This window comes from Notechis scutatus, chromosome 4 (assembly GCF_049901735.1).
Source record: "Notechis scutatus isolate UNSWTSFEM ecotype Mainland chromosome 4, rNotScu1.2, whole genome shotgun sequence".
Classification (NCBI taxonomy): Eukaryota; Metazoa; Chordata; class Lepidosauria; order Squamata; family Elapidae; genus Notechis; species Notechis scutatus.
In genome coordinates, this window is record NC_142012.1 from 92,303,124 (window position 1) to 92,316,131 (window position 13,008).

Below are 13,008 nucleotides of genomic sequence, written 5' to 3' on the forward strand. Positions count from 1 at the left end.
TTTTCAAAAGGCAACTTAACTTTTTCATTTTATTTTATTTTTCTTTGAAAATGTTTTGTTTCTCATCCAAGAAGCTTCTTCAGTTCAGAACTGAATAAGCTTCTTGGATGAGAAGTGAAATGTTTTCAAAGGGGAAAATAAAAAACCTCCAAGAAAGTCCAGTTGCCTTTTGGAAAAAGCGCTTTTGAGACACCATTCTAGAAGGACCATTGCATGTGCATTGCATTTTGGAGACATTCAAAATGTAATTTCATCGACTACAAAGTAGCTGGATGCCTCCATGAAGTACTGGAGTGCAGCCAACAACCTCCAATTGGGTAAATTAGCACCATTAGGGAGATGTGGTAGCTAGTGTCTCAAAGCTGCTAGCTAGTTGTTGTGGTTCGCCAGCAGCCGGTGCAGCCGGTGGTGGAATCAGACAGTGGGGAAGAAAGGGGACCAGTCAGGGAGTCTGGAAAGGACTCGGACGAGGGTCCTGCGTCAGATGCAGGGATGGGGCCAGGACCAGCTGGGAGTGGGGAGCTGCCTATGGAGCCTTCGGAGTCTGGCAGCAGCGAGGAAGAGGACCCAGGGGAGCCTGTTCCCAGTGCGCATGTGCGCAGAGCTGCTAGATGGCGAGAGCAGCTGAAACAGAAGGGGCGATTCGGGAGTAAAACTAGGAGGTGATTGCCCCTCCCATAAGGGATAAAAGTTGGGCCTCAATGACGAAACCTTTGCCAGAAGCAAAGTAGTTCGATAGATTCCGAGTCCTCCTTGAAGCTGTGTGTACTCTGGTTGGTTTTTTCTGGTACTTCGGTTGGTTTCTGTTATAATTAATTTGGATACTTCTGTTTTTGGCAGCATTCCACAGCACTGAAAAGCGTGTGCTTATCTTGGGGAACTGTTTATGATTAGTTCTGGCTGGGAATGACAGTAATTCCCAGCATTGCAATAAAATAGGTTTTGCTTTTAAAATAAGTTTGTGTTTAATTACATTTGATGAAGCCTGGGTCAGAACACTAGTGTCTATACATGCTTTTTCAACAGGCACTTGGCCTTTCTCTGTTTTTCCTTGCAAACGTTTCACTTCTCATCCAAGAAGCTTCTTCAGTCCTGAACTGAAACGTCTCCAAAGAAAAACAAAGAAAGTCCAAGTCGCCTTTTGAAAAAGCATTTTTGGGACAACCAGGACCTGGACGACTGAGAATCTCCATAGACTTGGTAGCTGGTGGCAGTGTTTGCATTAGGTGGAGACTGACTGCAAAGCTGAGGAAGATGTTAGATAGTGTAAACATGGACATGGGACCAGAAAATGCTCAACCAGTAGCTCCTGGCAATTTTACAGCATAATGGTGTAGGGGAGGGAGGGAGCTGAGAGGTTAAGAAATGTGAAAACTAACTAACTGACTGACTGACTGTCAGGCTCAAGCATGGATTTAGAGAGAGAGTCAGGAAGTGAGGGGAGCTGAATGTCAACTAAAAAGATACTCCTTTAGTCTTTTTAGCTGCTGGAAAAAGGGAGTGGGGGAAAACAAGGCATTCTTGAAATGCCTAGATAATCACCTCAGTAGCCCAAAGTTGTCTGAGCATAAGGTTATTGGAGGTAATTGGTCATTTTGTATATACATTTTATAGTTGACACTAACTACATATTTGATCTAAACCAAGAGTGTCAAACTTGATTTCATTGAGGGTTGTGTTTGGCGTGGCCAGGGTGCGTGTGGCCATCTTGACATCACTCGTGTTGGGGGCGCATGTGGTACCCCGAGTGCTCCGCTAGCAAAAACAGGCTCCCGAGCTCCCTTTTCATCTGGGACAGCCTCCTGCAACTCTCTGCCATCAAAAACAGAGCTTGGAAGGGTTGGAGTTAGGGACATGGGATCACCTTTTGTGACCTTATGACAAGCGAAGTCAATGGGGAAGCCAGATTCACTTAACAACCAAGTTATTAACTTAACAACTGAAGTGACTTACTTAACAACTGTGGCAGGAAAGGTCGTAACGTGAGGCAAAATTCACTTAATGCCTTGCTTAGCAACAGAAATTGTGAACGTAGGTCAAGGACGACCAGTATATACCAAGTTTCACAAAGGGAGTTAAGAAAGCATTCCAGAATAAAGAAAGATGTTTTGTACAAAATGACAAATGACAGATTCCATCTCTGTCTCAGGTTAGAGTCCTCCACCATTAAAATATTTATTCATGGGACAATAGTATTCCTTCCACAGAAGATAAAAACAGCATTGTGTTGTAAATGTGCAAGAAATAGGAAAAGGCAGGATAAGCAAGATAAGCAATCAGTGAAGGTAGCTGAATTTAAAATAGCTATGTGCTTGAAAATACACATACAAACATATGTAGGAGGCATGTGGATTATTTCTTATCATGACTCTACAACCATGAGATATTAAGTACCTTGTTATAACAACAATATTGCTGCATTCCTTTACAGCAGAGCTAAGCTAATGCTCAAAGGACTGTGTTCAATTTTCAGTGAGAATTCATGGCAATGGAGATTTATTCCTGGCTCCATAACACGAAGATTAGATGAATAAATATGGAAAGTGCTTTTGCTAGGTATCTCTAGAAGATCTTGTATAAAAATTTATGTAGCTGAAGATTGAGTGAATTCTTGACTACTTATATTATTGGGCGGGTGCCATGTATTTCCTAGTACAATAGCTACGTGCATCTTTATCTGTTCACAGAGCATATCCCAGGCAAATAACTTGAAGAGAAAAAAATTTGAGATCACGGAAATTTATAAAATACTGTAGGAGAAGAGCAGGCAGAGTTAGGGGAGCGGAGTTAAGCACATCATCAGTTAGAATCCTTGTGCTCCCACAAATGCTCCAAGTCCAACCACTTCTGATCCTTATCAAGTAGCAAGTTTAGTTGACCAGATTCTTGTGTATAGGCTTGAATAAATCTTCTATGCCGCAGCCTTACAAAGGATCCTGATTTTTTGTGCCTGACATTATCTTTTCTAACATACTGTAGTGTTTACAAATTTAATCTACCGAGTTTAACCCTGCCTCAAAGACACATATGAAAGTACTTATTTGGTTGGGAGTGGAACAGAAGGAAGTTCTTGACGGTTTCAAGGAAAACCCAGTAAGAAATCCAAATCCTTTACTACTCCTGGTGTTTGCAAGGAAACATCTTTCTCTTGATTTGAAGTTGCTGAGATGAAATGCAGATTTCTAACGTAATTCTACTGAGAATGTGGTTGATACATGTTAAGGGAAATAGATTGATGGGATGTCTACCATGTCCTCGGTCTGCATCAAGAAGGCAACTCCCCAAGGAAATTCTTTCATAGCATGAAAGATGTCCAGAGAAAAAGATGAGGGAGAAAAATGGAAATACCAGGCAACCTTAGATAGAAGGTATCTTCAATGGAAGGTTACATGGATGGAAGAGAAGGAAATATTCCCTAGTGTCTATTGCTGTTTTCTCAACCCTGACATATTCAGAGGCAGCCAGGACTTTTTGTGATATTGAACAGATTGAGATTTTTTTTTTATGGCTGTAGTAGTAGCAGTATCAAATATCAATTATCATGCCAGTAGCAGAAATAAGGGAATGGGGTAAGGTAGTTATTTAGCATTCTTGAAGCCTTACACCTCTTTTAAGAAAAATGATTATGAGGATGCACAGAGGTAACACCTTAAAATATAGACCAGGAGTAGGGGTAAATTTACTTGGGATGCGGTGGCTCAGTGGCTAAGATGCTATGCTTGTCAATCAGAAAGGTCGGCAGTTCAGCGGTTCGAATCCCTAGCACCGCGTAATGGAGTGAGCTCCCATTATTTGTCCCAGCTTCTGCCAACCTAGCAGTTCAAAAGCATGTAAAAATGCAAGTAGAAAAATAGGGACCACTTTGGTGGGAAGGTAACAGTGTTCCATGCGCTGGCTCTTTGGCTTTGTAACAGATATGAGCATCTAGAAAGCCAGAAACGACTAGCACGTATGTGCGAGGGGAACCTTTAGGGGTAAATTTAAGGCGTAACAACTACAAGATTGAAAGGATCCATTTGGTTTCCTTACACCAGGGGTCCCCAACACCCAGTTTGTGGATCGGTACCAGGCTGTGATATGCCAGAAACCCCATCCGCGGGATACAGGCAGCATGCAAAACCATGCCCCCTCTGGTCCACAGAAAAACCTCTCTCCACAAAACTGATCCCTGGTGCCCAAAAGGTTGGGAGCCACTGCTTTGTACCCACCATCCCAGCTCCTCAAAAGGAGAAATCCTGTCTTTGAACATTCCAATGGTAATATGACATCTATGATGGCACTCAAAAGTCTCTGAAAAGCAGAGATTAAACAATAATTAAAAAAATAAATTCTGCAGGCTTTTGGCTTCCCCCAACTTGGCATCATATTGCCCAGGAAAATGGAGGTTGCTTTTTCATGTGGTTGAAGGGTGTTAGGTATTTTATATATTGTGCCACACCTTAATACGGGCTTTGAATGTCTTTGATTCATATTATCATACAAACAATAACAATAATTGTGAAGATTATTATTTTATGAGTGAAATGGCAAATCTCACAATATGCACCAGGCTATGTAGGAAGAAAAGGCTACTAGATAAAATTAGGTTACCTAGAGGAACTATTTTTCTTACCTTTGTCATCATTATCACCCTGGTAACATTTGAAAAACCTATGTCTCCACCAGGGGTGGGATTCAACCGGGGTTACTACCAATTAGGTGACTACGCTGCGCGCGCGTGTAAAAAAACCCTCAGCTGTGCCACCCGGACAGCTGAAAAGCACTGCGTGTGGGTGCGCAGCATTTGAAAAGCCACTTTTTTCCTGCTTTTTCAACCTCAGCTGTGCCGCGCAAAGCAGCTGAGATTGAAAAAGCAGGAAATAATGGACAAGTAAGAGCCTGGGCGGGCAGGTGGGCCAAACAGCAGCAAACACAGAACAGGTTCAGTGTCTGCTGCTCTTCAGAGCTACTGGTTCTATAGAACCGGGCAGAACCGGTAGCATCCCACCACTGTCATGCCCTAATGCTATGTTAAAAATCCTACCTCCACAATAATTATTGAATGTCCAAATAATGCATTTGTGGGTATCTGGTTCTTCAATTTTGATTTAAAAAAAAGAAATATATTAGAAATCCACAAAATAGTGCAATTTTATATATAGATATATTTATTTATACTTATATGTGAATGCAGGGCAGTTTATTATAATTTTAAATATTTATATTCAAATTATATTAAAAAAATAATAATGTGCATATAGATTCTAGATTCAATTTTTACTAAAACTGAAAGTAAAGGTTAATGATAGATGAGATTCTATGGACATGTGCTTAGAAATATATCCCACCACTCTCAAGAATAATTCAATAGTATGATTAGGATATAGCCTAAATAGAACAAATACAAACATTTCAATTACATATTAATCCCAACAAGAAAAAGATCATCCAACACTCTACTAATTTTTAAAAAATGAATTCAATAAACTTCTTATAGGCACCTTGATTCCAGATTATAATTTCAACTACATTGTTAAACAAGAATACTTAGGGGATTTCTTGATGCAACCAAGCGTAAGTGCCATGCCCCCAATTGTTGATACTATTGCCAAACATTTCCAATTGTACCTGATTCTGGTTTCATTCTGCTATGCTCGAAAGATTTGGTGCTACAGAAACTTCTATCTGCGAGTGGTGATAATTGCTGCAGAAGCAGCAGAAAATTTCGTGCTGTCTCTACTCGAGTGGTTTAAGCAGCCATTCTTTTTCGAGTTGTGGTAGCAGGGCAGCAGGACTTACTGAAGTAAACACAGTAGGAATACCCACTATAACCTGTAGGATACCAGAGCAATCACATGAGAAACTTGAGGTTCCGGCTGAAGAGACTATTTACAGCAGGGGTCCCCAACCACTTGGGCGCCGCCATCTTGTTTCGACGGCGCTTCCGGGTTTTCGGTTGCTTCCGGGTTTTCGGTTGGAAAGTGCTTCCGGGTTTTCGGTTGGAAAGTGCTTCCGGGTTTCCAGTTGGAAAGCGGCGTTTGGGTGCTCACGCCTTAGTTTCGTCAAATGGGGGGGGCGGCTTCGAGCGAAGAGCCGTCCCGATGGCAGTAGAGTCTCGCGTTACTCAGGTACCGGTCCGTGGAAGAATAAATAATCGTGAAACCGGTCCCTGGTTCAAAAAAGGTTGGGGGCCACTGATTTACAGCTCAGAGTTGAATTGTGAGGTCCTTGGTGCTCTCCTTGAGTTTGATTGTTTTCTTGCAAACATTTCTTGCAAACTAGGTAGCATCATCAGTGCTGTTCAGCAGTAATGAGCACAGACCGAGCAGCACTGATAATGTTAGTGCTCAGTAATGAAATGTCTTCAAGAAAACAACCAAGTTCAGAGAGCACCAAGGACCCCACAGCCTTGAAATTATTGTGTATGTTTAACAAAGTGATGGGTGGAAGGGAGAAAGGGGTTGTTCCTCCCTCCACTCCCAAGCATAACATTGAGTAGATGGGATCTGGCACTTAGTCACTGGCCAACAGCTAAGCACAAATTGGCTAAGACACCTTTGCTTGCTTATTTGTCAGGGAAGGAGAGTTTCTGATTGAAGTCCAGTTTTCAGGAAACACTACAGACTTTTACAGAGGTACCCCCTAGCATTTTGCTGACTTTAATAATGAGAAAAGCTTGCTCTAGCCCAGTTCCATTTCAAAAGTGAAATGAAGACTTGAATGATGGAAAACTGGCCATCTGGAACCGCCCTAAATTGTACAGGATGCTATTCTCTGAAAGTGTAGAAGAGGCTTATGCCTCTAATATGCTGGATATATTTTGCTTAAATTCATCAGACTTTAGTGTGATACTTCTCCATGGCCAGTGTTTTAAATATGGGCTGACATGATTTGGAAAATATTTTGGCCATCCTGAGTTTGATCAACCCTCTGCTCACAATTAAGCTTTGAAGATCTTGAGCTACGCCGCCTACGGTTGGACTTAAACGTAGTACACAACATTATCTGCTACAATGTCCTACCAGTCAATAACTACTTCAGCTTCAACCGCAACAATACAAGAGCACACAATAGATACAAACTCAATGTTAACCACTCCAAACTTGACTGCAGAAAGAACGACTTCAGCAACAGAGTGGTCAATGCCCGGAATGCACTACCTGACTCTGTAGTTACATCCTCAAACCCCCACTCCTTCAACCTCAAACTATCCACTATTGATCTCACCCCATTCCTAAGAGGTCTATAAGGGGCGTGCGTAAGTGCACCATTGTGCCTCCCGTCCCTGTCCTATTGTCCCCATTTAATCGTACCTGTTTTTTTGTATTCTTACTCATGTTTATACTTATACCTATTATTTTGTAAGTGATTGACAAATAAAAATAAAATAAACTAGACATTATCAATGTATATATTTCAAGCATATATCATAAGCAAAATGTTAAGTACTTAAATGTAGACTTTAAAAAAAAGGAGACATGAAATTACTTGACTATTCAGAGGGACACTAATTAAGAATATAAACTTGTCTCTTCAAAAGACAGGTAAAAGGCAACATACAAATGAATGGACGGGTATTCTCTTTCAGCATTACATTATTAGTTGACAAGCCTGGGGGGGAAACTCGGAAAATCTAAGGACTATGATTTCCATAATTAGCACGATTGGATACTGTACAACAGTTTGCCCCAACTTGGCAATCTTCAGAAGGATGGGACCTCCAACCACCTCATCTGGCAAGACTCATCATGCTGAATATGGTGAAAAATGATACATTAGAAAGATTTGTTTTGTGTAAAAGAAACTGCTATTCTAGATTTGTTTTGTGAATATCTCAGGATAGCATTCCCTTCATGGCATGGGTCCAGTTTACTTGAGGGTGTCATGATTCCTGCGATTGTCCTAATTAAATCATGAGCCTCGAGCCAAGCTTCAAAAGAATCCAGAAGATTTATTAGGAGCAACAGGTCCGGCATTAGCCTGTATGAAACCAACTCTGGCATATGTAATTTACAGTCAACTGTGACCCTGTTTCGCCTCTCCCCCATGGGTATATCATAAAGCAGATTCTCCAATGAAGCACCTTCACAGGCTAGGGTGTCATCAATCACATTCTCCAATTAAGGATTTTCATGGGCAGAAAGCCCGGTAGCTTAGTTATAATCTTTGTAAGATAAGTATGGAATGTACTTCTGGTTTTAAACTGCCGCCCTGCTCCTTCAGATTTCTCTCCCCCCCCCCCCCCACATTTATGGCAACTCTAAAACAAGCATAGGAATGCTTTATGAGTTGACAGAGGGACTGCCTCACTCCAGTGGGATTGGTGCGTCCCATCCATGCTGGCAGAAGAGGCATGTAGCACGTCCCATCTGCCCAAGTATTCCGGCTGGCAGAGTACTGGAGGAGGGCCTGCTCTACTGTTGCCCCTGCTCTCTGGAACTGTTCTGACCCAACCGGGTTCCCAAAGAGCAAACACACACAAAGGCAGCAGCCCCCACCTTTTAAGGTTTAATAACGAATTCTGTTCTGAAGGCTGCTTTCCACTAATTAGCTCCGACAAGAAAGACCCTTGCCAAGTTGTTTGTCAAGGCTATCAAAAACCCAGAGATAAGAACTAATTTACAAGATTCTCCAAACACAAACTAAGATGTCCACCAGTTGAGCTTAAGAGCTTCTTTGCTGTCTTCAAAGAATGCTTTTCCAAACCTGGCTTTTATCCTCTTGAGGGAGGAGCCATTACCTTGCAGCCTTACTCCCGAGTTGCCTGTGCTGCTGTAATTGTTCTTTCCTCCGAGCAATCCCTCGTGCACGTGCACTTGGCACAGGCTCCTCGGAAACCTCCTCATCACTGCTGCCAGCCCCCACAATCTCTGAAGGCAGCAGTCCACGCCCTGATGGTCCTGGCCCTTCATCAGAGTCATCGCTCTCCTCAGCTAACCACAACAGGAACATCTCCCCCCCCCCCACTGATGTGAGGTTGTCCCAAGTAACAACTATCCCACCTCCCTCCTGCTCCTGCCCTTCCCATGTTCTTTAGGTTTAATGTTGATTTTAATTATTTATGTTTAACTGAACATATATATGTATTATGAGTGCAAGCCTCTCGGACTTACCCTATGGTAAGATAGGCAGCCAATAAATTTTATAAATAAAATAAAATGGCATTATCAAGGAAACAACCCACCTCAGTCAAATGCTTTACAATATGATTGCTCCTGAGCCATAATTATTTTCAGTCCCAAATCTCCAACTATCCCAGCTGGAAATTTGGCAAACTGTATGAAGCATAATGCCAGTAAATACTAAACAGTGGATGGCAGATGTTACTGAAATCTCTCTGTGGCTAATTTTTGAAGCTATGGAGGAAAAGACAGATTTCAATTCAGCTGAAGCTATTACTTTTATAAGGAAAACATTCTAATTTGTGGCATAAAATAACATGCTAATGACTGACATATATAAAAAGATCCTCCCGGAATGGTTTAATTTGCTCCAACTGCAACTAAATAGGATATGAAAGTTCAATGAATATAATTTTTTTCCTTCCAAATTTAAGCAGGCACAGAGCTCTGTAATAGTTGAGGGTGACAGATGAGTCTAGATAAGTAGGAATTTCAATCCAGAATTCTCCCTTGAGGGACAAATGACCAGGCTTAAATTATCCTATTTCAGACACACTGTGCAAGGAGGCTCTGATGCTGGGAAAGGTGGACAGAAAAAGAAGACAAACGTGACCAGCAGCAAGGTAGATGGACTCAGTGGTGGAATTCAAAATATTTTACTAAGTGGTTCTGTGGGCGCGCGCGGGAAACGTTCTAAAACGGGCAATTTTAAGCATGAAAACTTATCGTCAGCATTGGTGAGTAAAACAGCTAAGGTATGGCAATCTGTTCTATTGCGCCTATCAGCTGAGCTACAAACAAAGGAAATATAGGACAGGAAAAGGCAGGGCGGGACCAACTGCTGACTGACGCTACCGGATCACTAGAATCGGTGTGAACTGGCAGCATACCACCACTGGATGGACTCAGTTAAAACAGCGCATTATTGGGAGGTTTGAAAGAACAGGTTAAAGATAGGTCATCATGGAGAAAAGTGTGGTTGCCAGGGGTCAAAAATGACTTAATGGCCCAAAATCAATCAAGTAGGAGTTAAATCTTTATTCTTCTTCTCCCGCTCAAATTCCCAGAGCATAATAGTTCTCCCTCAATATAAATAATTTAAGGATTGGATTGGCTCTGATGGGATTGTCTCTGAATTAAGAGCAAAGACATCTTGACTCAAGCTTACAAGCTTGGTCTGTACTTCCACCCACAAAAGAGATTAAACTAGACAAGTCCCGGTTTCCATATGTGCAAAAAGACAATCCAATTCACCAACATTCAACCTAATATTGGTGTGGTCATTCTCAAAAAAAGAATTGCATTGTATTTTATTCAATTCACACATAGAGCTGTAGCCAACAGTCATATAGCAAGCAGGTTAAGGGAAATATTCACTGAATGTATATAACTGAACAAAGATACAGGAGGAAATGACAAGGATTTTTTAAAATGATGGATAGAGGGGGAAAAGGCTGCCAGGGTTAATAAATCATACACAACCTTACAAGCAACAGTGATATATCCCAAAGGTGCTTTTTCAAGAGACAACTTGACTTTCTGGTTTTTCTTTGAAGATGTTTCTCTTCTCATCCAAAAAACTTTTTCAGCTCTGAAGAAGCTTCTTGGATGAGAAATGAAACGTCTCCAAAGAAAAACCAGAAAGTCCAGTTGTCTCTTGAAAAAGCACCTTTGGGACAACTATGACCTGGGTGACTGAGAATCTCCATAGACAATAGTGGTATGATTTCTTTCAAATGGATGTAACATAGAACTAAGAACCTGCAAGAGATAATTGCAGTTGAATAGAGAAGGTCACACAAAAAAAGCTGAAACTGTGACACCATAATCATCTATCCAACCATCTAGGATAAAATAAACTACCAAATAGGACCACAATCCTAGACATTCTTTCTTAGGAATTTCTATGGCAGACATAGGTTATTTGTGATATTTCTGTTATTATTGTTGATATGATTATTCCACTGCAGGATGAAAGTCACTACATTAAAGGTTATCTACCATGCTGTTAGAGACGTGGTGGCTCAGTGGCTAAGACTCTTGAGCTTGTCAATCAGAAAGGTTGGCAGTTGGGCGGTTTGAATCCCTAGCACCATGTAGCAGAGTGAGCTCCTGTTACTTGTCCCAGCTTCTGCAAACCTAGCAGTTCGAAAGCATGTAAAAATGCAAGTAGAAAAATAGGGACCACTTTGGTGGGAAGGTAACAGCGTTCCGTGCCCCTTCAGCATTTATGTCAGGGCTCCGACAAACCACTCCCATTCAAATCATAAGTCTCTAGCCACATCTCTCAGAGTAAAAAAAAATTGATTTATTAGGAGTAACCATGTCGGCGTTACCTGGGTGCAGCCAACTCTAAGACACATCATTCATTTCACTCTTGACCCTGGTCTTCCCTCCACCCTCTGGATGTATATTCTCCAATAGGACACATCCATAGCCAAGAGTTATCAATCATGCTCTCCAGTAATAATCTTGTGCATCAACAGCTTTGGTGGCTCAGCAATTATCTGAAACATTTAAGGAATGTACTACTTTCCCTACTCCCTTTCTGCTACAACTAAAAAGACCAAAGAAGTATTTTTTTAGTTGACAGTTTAGTCATGCAGGCGACATGACTATGGAGACATCTTCGGACAGCGCTGGCTCTTCAGCTTTGTAACGGAGATGAGCACTACCCCCTAGAGCCGGAAATGACTAGCACGTATGTGCAAGGGGAACCTTTACCTTTACCATGCTGATTCAGTGTGGGTTGATAGATGCTTTTCAACTGCCTAATCTAGGATGCAAAGAATGTGAGTGACCCAATAGCCATCTGACTTCTCTGCCTAAGGGATAAGTAAAATCTGGGATTCCCTGTTCCTAATCTAGCACCTTAACCACTATATATAGTCCTCAACTTACAACAGTTTGTTTAGTGATTGTTCAAACTTACAAGGGCACAGAAAAAAGTGACGTGACCATTTTTCACGACCTTCACAGAATCCCCATCGTCATGTGAACTGATTCATATTTATGGCCGTTGCTGTATCCCAAGGTCATGTGATCACCTTTTGCAACCTCCTGACAAGCAAAATCAATGGGGAAGCCAGATTCACTTAACAACCGTTTTGCTAACTTATCAACTGCAGTCATTCACTTAACAACTGAGGCAAGAGAGGTCATAAAATGGGGCAAAAACTCACTTAACAACAGAAACTTTGGCTCAATTGTGGTCATAAGTCGAGGATTACCTGTATTATATTGGTTGTTTTTAACTTTGTGAGGTGCCACAGCATAAAAAAAACCCAGCTGCAACTAATAAAATAAATAAATAGAATATTTCTTTGATAATTGTGATTAATAAAAAGTACTTTTAAAACAGAAAATCAGGATAACTTAAAAACAACAACCCAATAAATAGGGGATTTTTACTCTGTTTTTCACTGCCATGTTTCCAAGAAGCTGCCCAAATGCAATTTCTTCTAACTTACAGACAAAAAGAAAAAGAAAAGCAAAGTCAGCTCATTCCCCCTTAACCTTGTGTCCCCCCACTAAGGAAATTCAAACTGTGCTGAAAAAAAATTAACAGTGGAGAAAGAGATGAACATCCTTGCAAAGTCCTCTAAGCTGCTTTGCCCTAGCATTTTAATAGAATACAGGAAACACTGACACAATTTAAAATATTATATCATGTCTTTTGGAAAAAAAAAAATGCATAAGATGCACAGAGCGAATTAGGGAAACAGACTGCTCGAGAGCAGTAAATTACTTATGAATAAAATATGGTAGCAGACTTCATTTTCTATGCAGTATGCAAACAGGTCCTTGCTGGTAAAAGGGATATGATTTTATTTGAGCCCTGGCCAGCCAGTAACACTGCAGTAATAACAAAAAGAATAACCAGAACCCGTTTTCTTGGGCTAATTAC

At 41.2% G+C, this 13,008-nt stretch overlaps 1 protein-coding gene across 1 annotated transcript in view; it reads right to left on the bottom strand.

The window, feature by feature from the left end:
- MICU1 (mitochondrial calcium uptake 1) overlaps positions 1–13,008 on the bottom strand; it is a 158,574-nt gene that overhangs the window by 70,854 nt on the left and 74,712 nt on the right. The gene's annotated exons all lie outside the window — the stretch shown is intronic.